At 50.1% G+C, this 17,232-nt stretch overlaps 1 pseudogene; it reads right to left on the bottom strand.

Moving 5' to 3' along the window:
- LOC136115802 (dynein axonemal heavy chain 9-like) overlaps window positions 1-17,232 on the bottom strand; it is a 210,151-nt pseudogene that overhangs the window by 40,537 nt on the left and 152,382 nt on the right.

Below are 17,232 nucleotides of genomic sequence, written 5' to 3'. Positions count from 1 at the left end.
GACAGTGTTCAAGGAGAGACTGGACAACGTCCTCAGACACATGGGGTGAATTGTGGGGTGTCCTGTGCAGGGACAGGAGTTGGACTTGACAATCCTGATGGGTCCTTCCAAGTCAGGACATCCTATGGTTCTATGGTTCATACCACTGCCAGACAGCTACTGAGATGCAGACAGCTGCCCAGCAGGATGCAAATGTAAATCATGATGCAATTTCATACATGACATTAGATAGCTCCTGGATATTAAGAGCTTGCTGGCACATGGTACAGCCTCAGGGCACTGGTTATCAGCACCTGTATATATTGCCCAGTGAGCGAGGTGTGCCCAGAATCATAGAATCATTTAGCTGGAGGAGACCATTGAGATCACTGAGTCCAACCATAACCTAAATCTAGTACTAAACCATGTTCCTCATCTATACATCTTCCAGGGATGGTGACTCCAGCACTGCCCTGGGCAGCCTGTTCCAATGCCCCACAGCCCTTTGGGGAAGAAATTGTTCCCCAGATCCAACCTCAGCCTCCCCTGGCGCAACTTGAGGCCGTTTCCTCTGCTCCTGGCGCTTGTTCCTGGGGAGCAGAGCCCGACCCCCCTGGCTCCAAGCTGCTTTCAGGCAGTTCAGAGATCAGAAGGTCTCCCCTCAGCTCCTGTTCTCCAGCTGAACCCCCCAGGTCCCTCAGCCGCTCCCATCACACTTGTGCTCCAGCCCCTCACCAGCTCCATTCCCTTCTCTCAACTTGCTCCAGCACCACAAGGGCTTTCTTGGTGTGAGGGGCCAAAAACTGCCCCCAGGACACTCAGCACAGCGTGCTCTCTGAAGCAGATGGAGGAACAGTCCAAGCAGAGCAGAGTGCAGGGTTGGAGACAGAACAGTGTGTTGTCCAGGGGTCAATGGGCTGCGCACATCCCCCCGTGGGTGTTCGTCCCACAGTGGTGCTGTCAGCGATGCTGCTCGTGAACAGGGACGGGGGTCACACAGCCAACTGTGGGTCACTCGTGAGTGAAAGGCAGGTTCCTCCACAGGGCTGCGAGTGGTCCAGCGGGGCCAGGAACAAGCTTGGAAGATTTTCTAAATAATCAAGAGAATAGGGAATAAGACTGGAAGCTGGACTCAAAGACAGCCCTGAGGAGGTCACAACCCTGAGGAGGGCATCAGTGACAACTCTGCTCAATTTTCTGAAGCTGAAGTGGGAGAAGAGCTGCTCTCCTGCTGCACCAGCACTGGAGGCAGGGAAGCGGATACTGCAAAGCTGCCTGGTCCAGCTCTGATTTGACAATTTGCACCATCTGAGTAATTATCTCCGTCTTCTCCCCTCCAAGGAAAGAGGGAACATGCCTGTATCACTGAAGGAAGCCAGCAGCCTCCTGCTCAGCCTCCAGGAACTCTGCATCTGCTGTGCAATGGTGGAGGGGAGGAAAAACAGTTTCTCAGCAGGGTTCAGGCACAACCAACAGTACAAAAACAGCCTGGGGCAACACTGGGGAAACTGCTGTAGCATTAAGGGAGCCTCCAAGAAAGCAATGCAGCAAGAGAACAGTCCTGCTTGGGGGAACACGGCAATATAGACAACCTTCTTCTGTGTAATGGAGGCTCTTCTTCAACGCTTTCCACACAGGAAAAATAGGATTTGGGATTTCATACCTTAGGAAGCTGTGCCCGTATATCTTCTGAGCCTATGAATATGCTCTCCAAGTGAGACCACGTACGCTGCACTTCGAACCAGAGAGAAATGACGGAATCTGTTGTGGACAGCTTCCTCTGCCATATGGACACTTCCTCCAAGAAGAAAGCAATACATTTGGATGTCATTAAATTCTGCAGCTGCACCTGGTTGTCTTCTAAAGTTTCTATGAGTTCCTCGTCTGACTTCAGCAACGGGATGTTCGTCCGGGGGTGAGGCTCATACTGAAACTCCATGGTGCTCCAACTCATTTTTAGCTCCTTCAGGACTTTCTCCATACTCATTTCTCGTACCGCTTTGTCCACAATGCCACGAACCTCATCCTCAAAGTTATGGAGGTTGAGCTTCAGGAGGTCAGCCAGCGTGGTGTCCGAGTCCATCACAAACCTCACACCCGTCACCTGCATCAGCTGATTCCAGTGCCTTTCCCTAATGGCGGGATTTTGAAGTTCTGCCACAGCTTTCAGGGCCGTCAGCATGTTCTTCACCTTGCTGTCCAGCCCAGTGAAAGCATCCCACGCCCTCACCTCCTTATCCAAATTCCGAATCTCTCTTGCAAACTTTTTACACTCCAGATCCATGTTTTCCACGTTAATATCCGCCCATTTGGTGGTCTGCCAGTCATCAAGGCAAGTGCCCACAAGGGAGATCATATCCCAGAGCTCTTTGAGAAGACACAGCTCCTTTCGGCACTGCTTCAGTCGTTTATAGTCTGGCACTATGACTTCAAACAGACCAGCTGATTCATAAATCGAGGTCATGGCTGACTCCATTTGTTTAATCTCAATGTGCTTTGTATCCAGCAGTTGATAAGGCTTTTTGGTGTCAAACCTAGAAAGAAATGTTTATTCTTCATAAGTGATATTGTAACAACTTCTAAAGAAAACATAAAACAAATGGTGCCTCTGAGACACAAAGCAGACATGATACATCTATAGTACCCATTGATGGTGCAGCCACATGGCACTGCTGACAACCCCTTTAAGCAATATTGTGCACTCAGCATCCAGATTGAATCTCTTGCTAACACCTTACAGTGTTTGCAGGGACAAAACACCCAGGGCATAACAGATACAACACCGTGAGCAGGTAGGAAATGTATGCAAGGGTTCGAGAACACATCCTCAGGACACTCCGAGATGATCCCATGAAGCTTTTCTTCCTCAGGGCTTCTCTGATGTTATAATTTCACTGTACCTGAATGGTGCTTCTTTCCGAAATCGCTCTCTGAATCTGTGTTGCTCAACATCAAACGCCGCACAGCTCTTGCGCACAACTGTCATTTCGTTCGCCTGCAGAGGAGCCACACGCTGCTTCACAGCTATCGCCAGCTTCTTTATATTGTTCCATTTTTCTGGCAGCTCCTGCAAGCAAAATTTAAATGACGGTAGGCAGTATTTGCTATTTGATATAAGATGTGACTGATCTGTTTATGGACAATCACAGAACAGGAAAAGCAACAGATTCCATGCCTAAAACTGCAAGGAAGCTTTGTTGTGATGAAAAAGCTAAACACAATTTGGGATAAAACTTATCAGTTATCCACAATTTTGAAGACGAATGAAGACTGAGACTTTAAAACTGACTGCTCTGATTGCAAAAACATGTTAAATAACTTCAGAAGAAGGGTCCCAGACCAGATCCTGGGCTCCCAGGATGGCTCGGTGGTTGAGAGAGCACAGTTCTCCTGACACCGAGCCCAGCGGGACCCAGAGCTGGCTGGAGGCAGGAGGGTGGGCTGAGGATGCGAGTTCATCAGATCGTCCGGCTTCCCAGAGCTAATTAAGAAACAGAGCCTGGGAAATTTCCAGCCAGCTCTTAGAGCAGAAGATATTATGCCAGAAGGACTTCTACAGAGCTTTCTGGGGCAAATCCCTCCAGCCTGCCTGTATAATATTAGTACTAAATAAGACAGTTTCTTTCTCAGGACTGCATCCAAGCTGCTGGTGCACAGCACTGCTAACAATCCACCCTTTGCACCTGGGATTTTATTTAGAAAGAGATTTGATTTCTTCTCTTCTCACTAGACTTCTCGAGCCAAATCCTCACCCCAGACAGTGACACCAGCCAGGGCTCTGCTGTCCTCAAGTCCCACAGCTTTGCTCTCCCACTTCCCCAGGTACTGTGCCAGCCTACAGGAAAGACTTTGGGCTTCCTTTCATCCCAGTGCACATAGTTGAGAAGACTAATGGAGATGCACCAACACTATGCAAAGAAGCGAAATAACCTGGAGGCAGCAGAGGCGGCCAGAGCAGGGCCAGTCCCTCCTGAGGGGTCTCTTTCTGGCACTTCATGTTCCAGTCTCTGTAGAAATCACTATCCATGACCATAGCAGGGCACACATGGAGCTGCTTCCTTGTCCTTCTCATACAAACTATCAGCTCCAGCCCATCCATCTTCATGGCCATGGAGGGAGCGGTACCTGGAGGAACTTACTTTGGTTTTCCTACTGTGTACAGCAGTGAATGAATTATTCAACTATGTGTTGCTGTCACTTGCCAGAAAGAACGAAACTGTTTTGTTATCTCCTCCATCTGAATGGCTGCCCTGCATACCTCATTTCTTCTGTCAGAAAAATAGATCAGTTGTTCAAATCTACACGCACAAACAGGCACCAAGCAAGCAGCTCTTGGGCAGAGGAATCAGCAGAGCTGGGTTCCCCATAGCACCATTTTTTATGCTGAACTGAAGCTGCTGTAGCAGCCAAAACATTCATTTAATGCAGCTCTTCTGTTTTTCGGGGTGTCTGTAGGAATCCAGTTATCTTTAGGACCCTTACCCGTGTCAGATTTGGTGATACAACCATCCGTGGATCACGGCTGCACCAGCAGAAAACTGGGGGATTGCTGAACCCCGCTCAGGTCCCATCCAAGCCTGCAGCAGAGGGAGGAACTTCTCCCCAAAAAGCTCTGCCTTAAACCTGGTGTCCTACACAGAGCCCTCTGCACACAACGCCCCGTGACTAAGGGGTATCCATCAGTATGCAGCCACACGCTCCTCCACCGTAACATGGTGACTGCTGCCAGTTCCCCAAGGCTGGCTGGGCATCCCACAGGCTTTTCCAACCTTCACCTCACGGTCCCCTGTCCAGAAATGAGAAGAATTCCCCAAAGAAAAATTGATTCATCAGGGCCAGATGTGGAAAGGTGCTGAAATACTTTCATAACGTGCTCCCAGTGATGTCCTTTGGGTCAAGCAGATTGGGTGTTATAGACCTAGTGGAGGACTGAAGTCCTATGAGAAGGCGACTCCTCTGCCAACATTATCCTTCCCATCTCCACAGTTGCCAAGAACTGGCTTATTTAAAAATAATTATAATTCAAACTAATTAACAGATGTATTTGAAAATGCATTAATTTTTTTCAAGAGTAATCGCTGAGAGTTGGAGCAGGCAATTCTATGTTTTTCATACATAACAAAAGGCTTAATCTCTGCTTTAAAAGAAAAATCTCAATATAACTCCAAAATTTAGAGCTATTAAGGCACATCCCACAATAGTAAAATACTATCCACTGAGGCCCTCTAATGACAGGGAGTGGGGCTTTAAATATTCCTGCAATGCTCTTAAGCTCATACTCTTTGACGCTGGCTACTTGGCAAACCGCCGTGTCCACCGCAGCTTTTCACCCACCTCCAGTTGCTTATAGACTTCCTCCGGCAGCTCTTGCTCATACGTCTTCAGCAGTTCGACGGTTTGCTTCGGGGGCTCGAACATGGCATCGGTGACACTGTGCCTTTCCTTAACGGCCAGGAGATGCCCCATGATCTCCACCAAACCATCATAATCGCCTTTTTCAACCTTTTTGCTCAAACCTTTGTCAGCAGTTTTTATGAACTCGTCCAGGTCAGACAAGCTGTAGAACACAAAACAGGAAAGCACCAAATGAGAGCAGTTCCTACCGGAATCATCCAGGCAGCTGGACTGGCACGGAGAGGGAAAGGCCTGGCTAACTCTGCCCATCACATGGCAACATGCTGAGGGCATCAGAACCACAGTTCATGCTCACAGGGATCCATAGATGTGGTACAGCTTCCTGTGAGGAACGGATAAATGGGTTGGGACTTCACAGGTTGGAGAAAAGGCATTTGAGGAGCACAAGTCTTACGAGGAGCAGCTGAGGGAGCTGGGGCTGTTCAGCCTGGAGAACAGGAGATGAGGGGAGACCTGATCTCTGCAACTGTCTGAAAGGAGGTTGGAGCATGGAGGGGGTTGGTCTCTTCTCTCAGGTAGCAAGTGATAAGATAAAATGGCCTCAAATTTCTCCAGGGGAGGTTCAGATTGGGTATTAGGAAAAAAATTATTCACAGAAATGGCTGTCGGGCCTTGGAACAGGCTGCCCTGGGCAGTGGTGGAGTCACCATCCCTGGAGGGGTTGGATAGACATATAGATGAGGTTCTCAGGGACATGGGGTAGTGCCAGAGTTAGGTTATGGTTGGACTCTGTGATCTTGATGGTCTCTTCCAACCAAACAGATTCTATGACTCTATCCTATGATTCTATAAGGGAGACCTGTGAGCTCGGGTCTGTGGTCTGAAGAGAGTGAATTTGAAAGGACAGTTTTCATGTCATCTCTTCCAATACAAGAATTCAACAAATGAACCTGGTAGGTTGTAAAGCTACAACAAACAGGGATTCTTCTTCGCACGCTGCCTTATTTCAGAGGGTAAGTCTCTGCTGCAGAAGGATGCAGATGTTAAAAATTCACAGCGGTTCAGAAAAGCAACCGAACATTTGTGGGAGAAAAAAAAATCCATCCAGGTCTTTAGATACAAAGGTACAACCCATGACTCTCAAAGTCCTCAGGTATGAATGGTTAGAGACAAGGAGACTATTTGGGGGAAGTTTCCCTACCTGCTTCTTGATCTCACCAGCTGCTGGACACTGTTAGCAGAGCTTGATGGGCTCCTGGATCTTTGGTCCTTTCCATTCTTCCCTTCTCAAAACGCTTCCTTTTGAAGTGCCCGCTTAAATTCTGTGGATGCTGCTGGACCAAAACATAGCCCTAAACACTTCACCTATTAAAGACTAAACTGCTGAGTCAGGAGCTCTTAATAAGAACTCCTAAATGCCTGTTCTAACCTATGCAAAAACCTCTTTGCACAGGAATTATCGTGCTGAAAAGAACACAAGAGATCACAGCAGCCACCACACGCAGCAGCCTTCACTAGTACATATGTCTGTAAATATTTCTTCGTAAGCATCCAAGCCCTGTGGCATCCTTCAGCTGCTACTACTCAAATAAATCACCTAACACATCATCCTGCAGAGACCAGGCGGCTGAGCAGCTATTCAGAGCAGGGAACACATGTTAATTCAAAACTTACATCCAAAGCTCCTCCTTTTTGTAACCTTGAAACTGCCTCCCCATGACTGCTCATGCCAGGCAACCCAAATTACTTTTTTTACAAAGAGTGCACTCAAAAGAGCACTGCATTTAGAAACGGAGCAAGTATCTCATGGCATTAATGCAGCTTTACTGATGGCAAATTCAACAAAATAAGCATAGAGCCCTAGAAGAGATTAGATTAGTTGGACCAGGATGAACAGACAAACAGACATCCTGTCCAACACCACACAGTAGGTCGTAGGAGCATCAGCTCGCAGGATGTCGATGGTACCGAGTTCGTGGAACTGTTTGCACTTTACACACTCAGCTGGACCAGCTGCTCCCAGCAGAGACGAGGGGATGAAAGTTAGCAGAGATGCGATGGAGCTGGCAGGGGGTGTGTGCCCCCTCCTCTTGCTCCTGTATTAGCCTTTTGCTTATCAGTGTGAAATGATAAAGCCCAGCCAACACAAGAGAAACCCACTTTGGTTCTGGGAAGAAGAGGTAGAACGGTTCCTACCTGTGCATGACGTGGTCCATGAGATGCTGCTTGAACACCAAGCTCCACCGTTTAATCACATTCAGCAGAGACGCTTTGAAAGGCCGAGCACCAACTTTCATCCAACTCTGGAAAATGCTGATGGGCTCGATGCGATTCACCTCCTCATAGATCTTCTCGTAGGAGTCAATCTGCTCTCGGAACTGCTGCAGCGTGGGAGGTGACTCAGGGACCCCGTTCTCTGCATGGGCCTCGATTTCTGCCGCAGTGAGAATGTGCCCGTAGAGGAGGAACTGGCGGAAGAACTCCTTTCTGTCCTCCCCGTACAGGTAGGAGTAGTGGTCGAAGGCACTGCGGTAATCACAGCAGGCCGCCATCACGGCCTGCACACGCCCCATCAGCTCATGGCGCATGTCGGCCAGGTCAGCCATGTCCTCCATGTCAGCCTGGAGAGAAGAGGAGAGGAGCTCGCAGTGATGCGGGGGCAGCGTGGCACCTCCTCACTGCCACACAGCGTGGGGAGCTCCACAGCCACGGACCTGGTAGTGGAGGAAGCCGCTGTGCTCAGCCAGCCTGGGCACCAGCGATGAGATCCGGTAGATGTCGTTGAGAAGACCTTCCACCACGTCGTAGAAGCCGTCGTTTGTGCCAGGGTCCAAGGAGGGTTGAAATATCAAATCTGGGATCACCAAATCCAGCTGCACCTCAAACAGGGGAGGAAGCCCTGCCTTGGGATCTGGTAGGGAAGAACAGAGGTGCCAGGTTATTTTTGAAGGGGAGAAAAGTGATCTAGAGCCACCACTAACATCCCACCACAAGACACACACATGCCCCACAGGGACACCAGGCAGGTGGGACACCCACTCGCTGGGTCCAGTGACATTGTGTCTGCATACAACGCAGAGGGGAGGCTGCCAAACCAGCTGGTGTTCTGGTACCCACAGGAGATACTGGAGAACAGATGAGACACAAGTGATTTAAGGACCGGAAAAATGCTGTGGAGGGAAGCCTTAAAGAGACCAGGCTCTTCAGCTAATCAAAAGGGAGTCTGAGAGCTGAACAATTACAGCGCATAAGTACTTAAAGAGGAGAAAAACAACAGGAACCAAGAGGCTCTTTAATTTAGTGGAGAAAGGCATGAAAAAATAAAACACCAACTGGTTTCACAAATGTGAAATTATGTGCTTGTTTTTAACAAGATGGTGAGGAACTGGATGCAATTCTCCAGCTCAGTGTGCCTCCACATCCAGGAGGGAAGCGTTCTGAAGATGTGCTTTAGCTGGACACAGCTGCTCTCAGCAGAGTGACCCTCCGTGGCAGCCTTAGGCAGGAGCTCTGCTTTGGTGACCCCTCTCCTCACTCCTCAGTGATGGAGGTTTTTCTTTCATGTCTTTCATCCACAGAACCAACTCTTGAGACTCTCCACAAACGAAAGGTTGTGTCACCTTGATGCTCTGTGCATGGGAGGTCAGGAGATGGCTGATGCCCAAGAACAGACTTGGAATGATGCCTCAATTTTGTCTGTTCACAAATCCCAGCAAATGGTGCACAGTCATCTCTGTCCCTTCCCTTGAGCAAGGCTTTGCTCCAGTGACCAGGGGACAGAGTTACCCTCTGATTCTGGAGGCTCCTCCAGCACTTGCTGTAGACAATGCAAGAGGCAGAGTAGAAAGACCACCACAAGTCAAAGCACAAAACAGAAACTTCCTTTTGGTGAGACTGAAGATGGTATCACGGCCAGAGCTGAGGAACCAGCAGTTACCTGTGTTTTCGAGGAGGTACTTGAGTGAGCACTCAATGGCAGTGAAGAATCCATCCAGAACTATCTCATCCACGTAATCCACATAGGCCTTCCAGATGTCAGATGCTGGGTCTGCAAGTAAGAGGCTCTGGTTTTCCTGGAAGAAAAAGACGACACTCTGAAATACAGCGGGGCTGAGTCTGTCCTACAAGAGCTGCCCACAGCTGAGGACTCAGGGCAATGAGCACACAGGTACCAGCCCTGCGGGGGGAGAGAAACCAGACAGACGGATGTTGCTGCTGGTAGCATGGCCACAATTTTCTCCTTCTGTCAAGGGCTGCTTTGTCATCTGAAGCAACTCAAAATAATCACAAGGTAAAAATGGAGTGCGTGAGAGACTTAGCAGCCCTGCAACCTTCTCCTCCCTCTTCTCTGAGGCCAAAGGGCTCAAGGGTGCTTTGCAGACCTGGGCCAAAGGCTCATCCCAATGCATGAAGCCTCAGTCCTTGTGGCCTGTATAATGTTACCTTGGGTGGATGAGTCCTTCCAAGTGGACTGCTTACACCTCTGCCCTACAAATGGTCATCTCAAAACAAGAGAACTTTAAAATTCAGAAAAGGGTTTTTAAATAAACCAAGTGAAAATAGTTAAAGATTGGGATCAGAAGACAAAGGGTTGGCTTACAGCCTCCCTTCTCAGCTTATTGCGTTCCTTACCTCCAGGCAAGTTCACAGTCAGGAAATTCACGGTTTCCTAGGCCACAGAATGGCCCCATCCTTCTTGCGTCTCCTCTTCCACACCCACAAGACCAGCCTGGGTATCCATCCCCTGCACCTCCCAGGCTCTGCCGTGATCCTGTTCCGGCCTTGCTATGCCCTCTGAGGGCTCTTTCTCCTAAGCCTGCCAGGGGCTCTCAACACAGGCACGGGCTCAAAAAAAACGTAAGGTCCAGCTTGCAGTCTGCTGCCAGGGGTTCAAAGCCGGCTGTATTTCATCTCTGGGGACACAGGAGAGGGTGCCATTCCCAGTGGCATGGCAGCTTGGCACACATGAGATCATAGAATCATTCTGGTTGGAAGAGACCCTCAAGATCATCGAATCCAACCATAACCTAACTCCACCACTAACCCATGTCCCTAAGAACCCCATCTGTACATTTGTTAACACCTCCAGGGATGTGACTCCACCACTGCTCTGGGCAGCCTATTCCAAAGCTTCACAATCCTCTCTGTGAATTATTTTTTCCTAATATCCAATCTGAACTTTCCTTGGTGCAACTTGAGGCCACTTCCTCTCATCCTATCTCTTACTACTTGGGAGAAGAGACCAACCCCCTCCATGCTCCAACCTCCTTTCAGACAGTTGCAGAGAGCAAGAAGGTCTGGCCTCAGCCTCCTCAAGATAGAGTGGCATTGCCAATTGGGCTTGAGTCAACCCAGAGTTGCTGCTCCCCAACTTTACACATCAACGCTGAGTGATTAAACTGTTAACAGAGCAAGCCAGGGCTCTGGTGCCTTGCAGACGCACCTCCACATTTTGCTGACACAAGAGAAAGGGGAACTTCACAGGACTGAACACTATGGGAATGCCCATTTGAAAGCACCACCCCCTCTTCACCGTCCCATGCCCTTGTATTTGACAATGCCCCCTTGTCACTGGTGTTCTACTGAACCTTCACTCCAGAGGCCTCATCCTGGTGCAAAAGGGCAATGCAAGCCAGCATCTCACTGTCCTGCCTGTGCTTGTGGGTGCACGTACCCAAACTCTCTGTGCTCTTCTCTCAGCAGCCTCAAGACTCACCTGCTCAAAAGAAGACCTGAACACCCAAGGGAAACACAGCAGACCAGCTCTTGGCCCCTTTGCTGCTGTTCCTCCAGGTTTGACCAGCACAGCAGGACAGAGGCATGGGGACATCCTATTTTGGGCCACGGTGCCTTTCCCTCCCCAGGACCTTCATGCTGCTTTGCAGTTGGTCCTGCCCTGTGAGCCACCAGAGCAGCGGTGCCAGCCCTTCTGCCTTGGCCACAGCCCCATGTTCTCTCCGGTCAATTTAGGAAGTGTTCCCATCTTTTGGGTGTAGCTGGAGGTGGTTGAGCCTGTCACAGCTGTAGCAGCAGGACAACGTGGGCATAGTAAAATCCTCGCCGTGGGTTCAGAGGGTACAGAAGTGGGTCAGAAGCCCAAGGCTGAGTGCAGACAGTGAAGTAAGGTGAGCAACAAGGGCTCAGTGTCCCAGAGAGGGTCAGCCCAGTCTCTCCAGAGTCCAAGGCCAGATGGTGACCCTCAGGAGTGGGCTGGACCTAAAATCCATCTGCCTTCCAGCCAAGGTGCTGTCCCTGACACGCTAAAACCTCTGGGCAGGTGAGGCGCAGAGATTTGGGCTTTCTCCTGCTCTGCAAAGAGGACTCTCAGCTCTGGCAAAGCCACTGGAAAAAACCCAGGGTTCAGACAGCAGCTTTTTTCTTGTTACTCAGCTTCTCCCTGGACTGACAGCGTCACCTCCTGCTCCCACAGAGGAACAACAAGCCTAAAGCAGAAAGGTCAGCCACAGCCAGCTGCCTCTCCATTTTAAGGTGAATATTTCGGAGGAGTTTTTCCTCTGAGCAGGATCCCAAAGCCTGATGCACGACTCCCCTCTAGTGGCTTCACAAGAACCAGGACTGGGAGCCAGACTGGGCTGCATCGGCTCCCACTCCTGCTCCAAACTCGGTGCCTGGTCAGCAGCCCCGCACACTCAGCTGTACCAGCTCACCCATCAAAGTATTCCTTCATCAACAACAGGTAAGTTTTTCAAATGAGTTAAGGGAGTTAATTTTAAGGTGAAGCAGCTCTGGACATTTTCACCAGAGCGGAGAGACACCCAGAGCCTATGAAGAGTCAACAAACCCCTGGAGAAGGTCCCCCCTCACCTTCACCAGCAGAGGAATCCTCTGCCCTGACTCTCGGACAAGGCTGTAACGCCGTTCCAGGCGGTCCTGACAGTCCTCCAGGCTCAGCAGCGATTCTCTTTTACAATCTCTTCTCACAAATATGGGCGACGCCCACGATCCCACGATGGTCTGGATCTCCTCAACATTGTTTTTGGCTTTCTGTATCCTCTGCTCGAGGTCATGGACATCATCCATCACCATGGAGATGTGATCCCAGACACCTGGTAAAAAATGAGATGATTGACTACTTTTTTTCAGAGCTGCATGGCCAAGCTCTTGTGCCCTCTCCATAAGACTTTTCCCCCACGGTTTCATGTATTTCTCACCCATCATTAACACAAGAGACTTACCACCTCAACCAAAAGAGTCACTTCTAGCTCCCTCCTACCCCAACAATCCATGGTACAGCTGCAGCCTCTGTTTTCTGCCAGGAGCACCAGCACCGTGGGGACGTCTGACACTTCCCCCTTTCCCGTACCCAGATTTAATCTGCTACCAGAGAGAGAACAAGGACAACAGGCTGAGTGTTCCTGCCACTGTCACTAGAGCAGGGACCCACAGCCCCACAAACACAGGCTGTGACAGCCCAAGGTACCAGCGAGGGCTGCATTTAGATTCAGGGAACTTCATCTGCAGGAAAGTCCCTTCATCTTTGTTGTGCAATGGAGAAAGAGTTTTTCAGCATGAGGAATTCTGCTTTGCAAGTTCCCAAGGGAGGACACTTGTTCCTGTTCATACCACAAGCCTGATGACAGAAATATATATTCCAACAGCGAGCAGTTTGCTTTCACCAAGAGGAAACAAATTGTCTTCCTCCATTCTGCTTTGCAGTTAAAACTGATCAAGCAAGAACACTGGTTAAATCATCCCAAAGTCACGGTGCACAAACCTCACCACTAACCACAGTATTTCATCTGGCTGGAAAGGATAACGAGGTGGCCCTGGCCCCCACCGGGAGAAGTCTGTCCCAAGCCAGATGGCTGGGCCAAGGGGTCCCAGTCCCTGCACAACTCAGGGAGAAAGCAGTGCCTTGGGGACACAGGGACATGACCACACAGTGGGTCACTTGGGCTGGCACGGGCAGGGAGCAGACTCTTCAACCCCAGCCTTGCCAGCTCTCACAAACCCCAATCTTGCCGTTTCCTCAGCATCACTGCTTACAGGGCAGCCTCTCTTCCCCAAAAGCCCAGAGGGAAGCTGAAGGGATCAGGATCCTGTCCCCAGCCCAAGCAGATCAAGGTAAGATGGGAAGGAGCAGGCAGGCTGGGGGCTGCCCTTTGTCTCCCCAGTGCTGGCTCTGCTGGAGAGTCCCCTGCCCTGCTGTGAACTGTCACTGGGAACCAGGTGATGGAGGCTGGGGACATGGGAGGAATCTGATGAGACCCAAGTGAGCAGGTTAACCATGAGCAATGTGCCCTGTGGCCAAGAAGGTTGATGGTACCTGGGCTGCGTGAGTAGGAGTGTGGCCAGCAGGTCGAGGGAGGTGAATCCTCCCCCTCTGCTCTGCACTCGTGAGGCCCCATCTGAGTGGTGTGTCCAGTTCTGGGCACCCCAGTTTAAGAAGGACAAGGAATTACTGGGGAGAGCCCAGCGGTGGCTACCAAGATGCTGAGGGGTCTAGAGCATTTTTCTTCTGAGGAAAGGCTGAGAGAGCTGGGGCTGTTGAGCTGGAGAAGAGAAGCTGAGAGGGATCTGATCAATGGGATCAATATCTCAGGGTGGCTGTCAGAGGATGGACCAGACTCTGTTCAGTGGTGCCCAGCACCAGGGTGAGGGGCAGCGGGCACAGACTGAAACACAGGAGGCTCCATCTGAACATGAGCAGAAACTTGTTTGCTGGGAGGTGCCAGAGCCTGGCCCAGGCTGCCCAGAGCGGGTGTGGAGTCTCCTTCTCTGAGACATTGAAACCCGCCTGGACCCACCTGTGTGATCTGCTCTGTGACCCTGTGTGAGCAGGGCTTGGACTGGGAGATCTCCAGAGGTCTCTTCAGCCCTCACCAGTCTGGGATTCTGTGAAATCCTGTACGGCCTCTTTTGCCCTAACACAGAGCTAGCTCACCCTCCATCTTCCAGTTGAGTGTTTCTTCTGCCTTCTTCAGCTTCAAGTTAATATCCCACAGCTGCTACTGTATGAGAGGGTATTCGACCTCCAGGACTGTCTTCAGGACCTTGTTGTATCTGTTCACCATCAGCTCCAAGTTGGCCGCCAGCTGCCGGTATGACTCCTTGGAGGAATAGATTTCTGCTGCCGTGGGTGGGATGGCTCCCAGCCGGCTGCCAGACAGGTAGCTCAGCTCCCTCAGCACCGACACCAGCTGCAGAAACAAGGCAGAGAGCTGAATGTGAGACAATCCTCCCCATTCACCTGGTAGACACCCTCCCGTCAATTCTGGGGATCTTAGGGGGTTCCTGCTGTTTTATTCACAAAGCAGTACGCTCTGAGAAGGGCCTGGACACCTCCTAGTCCAGACCATCTCCCTCCCATTGATCTTTGCCTCTGATTTGCTTCCCAATCAAAGACATCTAGCTCTGTTAACTACCCAGCCAGCAAACCCTGTGCAGCCTCTAAAAGCCATGATGATCTCTGGTCTTCTCAGCTCTCCTCATCAATACAGTCTTTCAGCAATACTGTGCCTGCAGGAGGAGGCACAACCAAAAGCATCTTTGAGTTGTGATGGAACGGGATTGAGTGGGTTATTAAACTATAAACCCAAGTAGAAGTGAGTCCCTGCAACAAACGGAGCAGCAAGGTCTTCCAACGCAATATATCACTTCTAAGACAAAAAAAAAAAATCTTTGCTCAGTTTGGTGGCTTGTGAGAGGGAAAATGCTCCTGAAACGGCACATTTTGGCTGGGTGACAGAAATTCAGTATATTGTATGGGCAATGGCAGGGGTGAGGAGTATCTACAATACTAAAGTGACTATGTCCACAATGACAAGAAGAGGAAAGAAAGACGGAGCGCAGAAGGGTGAAGGGAGCAGTTTGAGGAGGTGGATGGAAGAGGATGGGATGGCAGGAAGGGAAAAGCAGGGGATTGAGGGAGCAGGAGGCCAAGTGAGATAGAACCAAACTCCCCTCCCTTTTATGCACTGGAATGTCTGAGACATCCCCACCATGGTGTCAAGGATGTCTTACCCTCTTTCCCTCTCCTCCATGGAAGGTGAGCTCTGGAAGATTCTTTAATGTTGAAGGGTTGCAAATACATCCTCCCTTTAGGCAAAATGAGGTGCTCCTATCTGCTCTGAAGGGCATGAAGGGGCTGCTAAGCAGGCACCTGAGGACATGAGGCAGTCCTCGGTATGGAAAGCTGAGAGCAGCGCAGAAGCACTCAGAGACTGGAGCTGAGAACATGCTCAGCACGTCAAAGGCTCCAAACCCTGGCACCAGGGTGAAGGGTGGAAAACATCCCCTGGGGCCATTTGCTTCCCACCTTAGCAAGGAGATTCCAAGGAGCTGGACAAATCCTTTGTCTGAGAGCCAAGCTGGAATGAGCTCTGGAACCTCAACACTTTTCTCTAACAGCAGCAAGTCCCAGGGAAAGGGGGAAGTGTTTGATGTTTTCCCAGGCCCCTGAGATTCAGCACCTCCGCAGCAAATGGCATTTCACATTTGAGAGGCCCCAGCTCTCATCAGGCCCCAGCACCTTTGAATCCACCTCTGCACTCTGCTGGCTTGGACCCTGCCTCTGCTTTGGGCAGGGGGATGGTCAGGCCTCCCTGTGCTGGAGAGGGCAGCCCTAGGGAACAGAGACCTACTGGAAGCCTCCTGCACCACAATTAAGGAAATCCAACAGCCACAACACTGAAGTAACAAAACAAACCTTTCCTGGGATTTTTATACCCTTTCAGGAAGCTCAGATTTCAGGTAAACATAACACAAACCCACGTCTGTAGGATGATGCTCCTACGCTCCCCACACCAGCGTCAAACCAACCTGCTCTGGAGATGTTGACACCAGTTAACATCTGGCTACTCACAGACTTTCTGGCTTTAATTACAATCTGCGCTGCTTAAACTGTAATCCTGATATTTTACCAGGAGACAGAGCCCACAAAGGGGATGGTTAATTCATGTCACCCGTAACAGATGCTCCAGGGACCTCAGCAGAACAGATCTAGTAGCGATCCCACCAGACTTGCCATGCACGGTGGGGCACAGCTTGGAGACGTGCCCTCCAGCAGACAGGAAAGCTAGTTCTTACCTGGGGATCAAAATTAACTGTGATCAGTTTGGTTTCTGGATCTCGCCGGATAAGCGGTTGAGTAAGGTTGTACTGTGATTTTCCAGAGACTGTCTGGGACCAGTCTGCATAGAGCTTCTCCTGATACCTGCCGGAAAACAAACAAACAAATTAAAACATCCACCACGTAGCTGCCAAGCCCGCACACCAAGACATAGAACCAAATAAAAGCCAAGTCCACTTCTGAGGGCTGAAGAACATCAAGGAATATTTAAAACCCACCCACACCACCTCCATAAAGATCTTGGCTTCAAAGACAAACACCTGAAAACCAGTGACAGCATCAAGTCAGGAAAACAAAGATCCCCCAAGTACCATTCTTAGCAGAGGATTCAAATTTGGGGACAAACATTCAAAAGCTCAGAGCAATCAGTTCAGTTTTAGCATCAAACATTAAGATATTAAGTGAGGTGCAACGAATCCCACTCCCACTTGTGGAATACACACATTACAGCCACGGTAAGTACACTGTGAATGGGCACAAGTGGATTGAGACTTCTGGTCAGCTCAGGTTTTCTACCACAGCATCTCCTACATCCAAAAGAATCTCGTTCCAACATTTCTGCTGGGCTGCACAGCCCCTGTCCCTCCCATGCAAACTTCTCATTTCAAGATATCACAGAAAGACTGTGGTGTGTAGCAAAGGATTCCTCCTCCTCTCTCATCACAAAATTCCTTCTGGCTTAGAAAGAGACATTCTCAGGCCCTGGGCTTGCAAATGTGCTGAAAGGTGGTTTAGAGAAGGAGAAGGAAATGGCCTCAAGTTGCACCAGGGGAGGTTCAGACTGGATATTAGGAAACATTTCTTCC

Source organism: Patagioenas fasciata, chromosome 31, assembly GCF_037038585.1.
Source record: "Patagioenas fasciata isolate bPatFas1 chromosome 31, bPatFas1.hap1, whole genome shotgun sequence".
Taxonomy (NCBI): Eukaryota; Metazoa; Chordata; class Aves; order Columbiformes; family Columbidae; genus Patagioenas; species Patagioenas fasciata.
The sequence above is the reverse complement of the archived record's forward strand: the minus strand, read 5'-3'. Positions and strand labels throughout refer to the sequence as shown.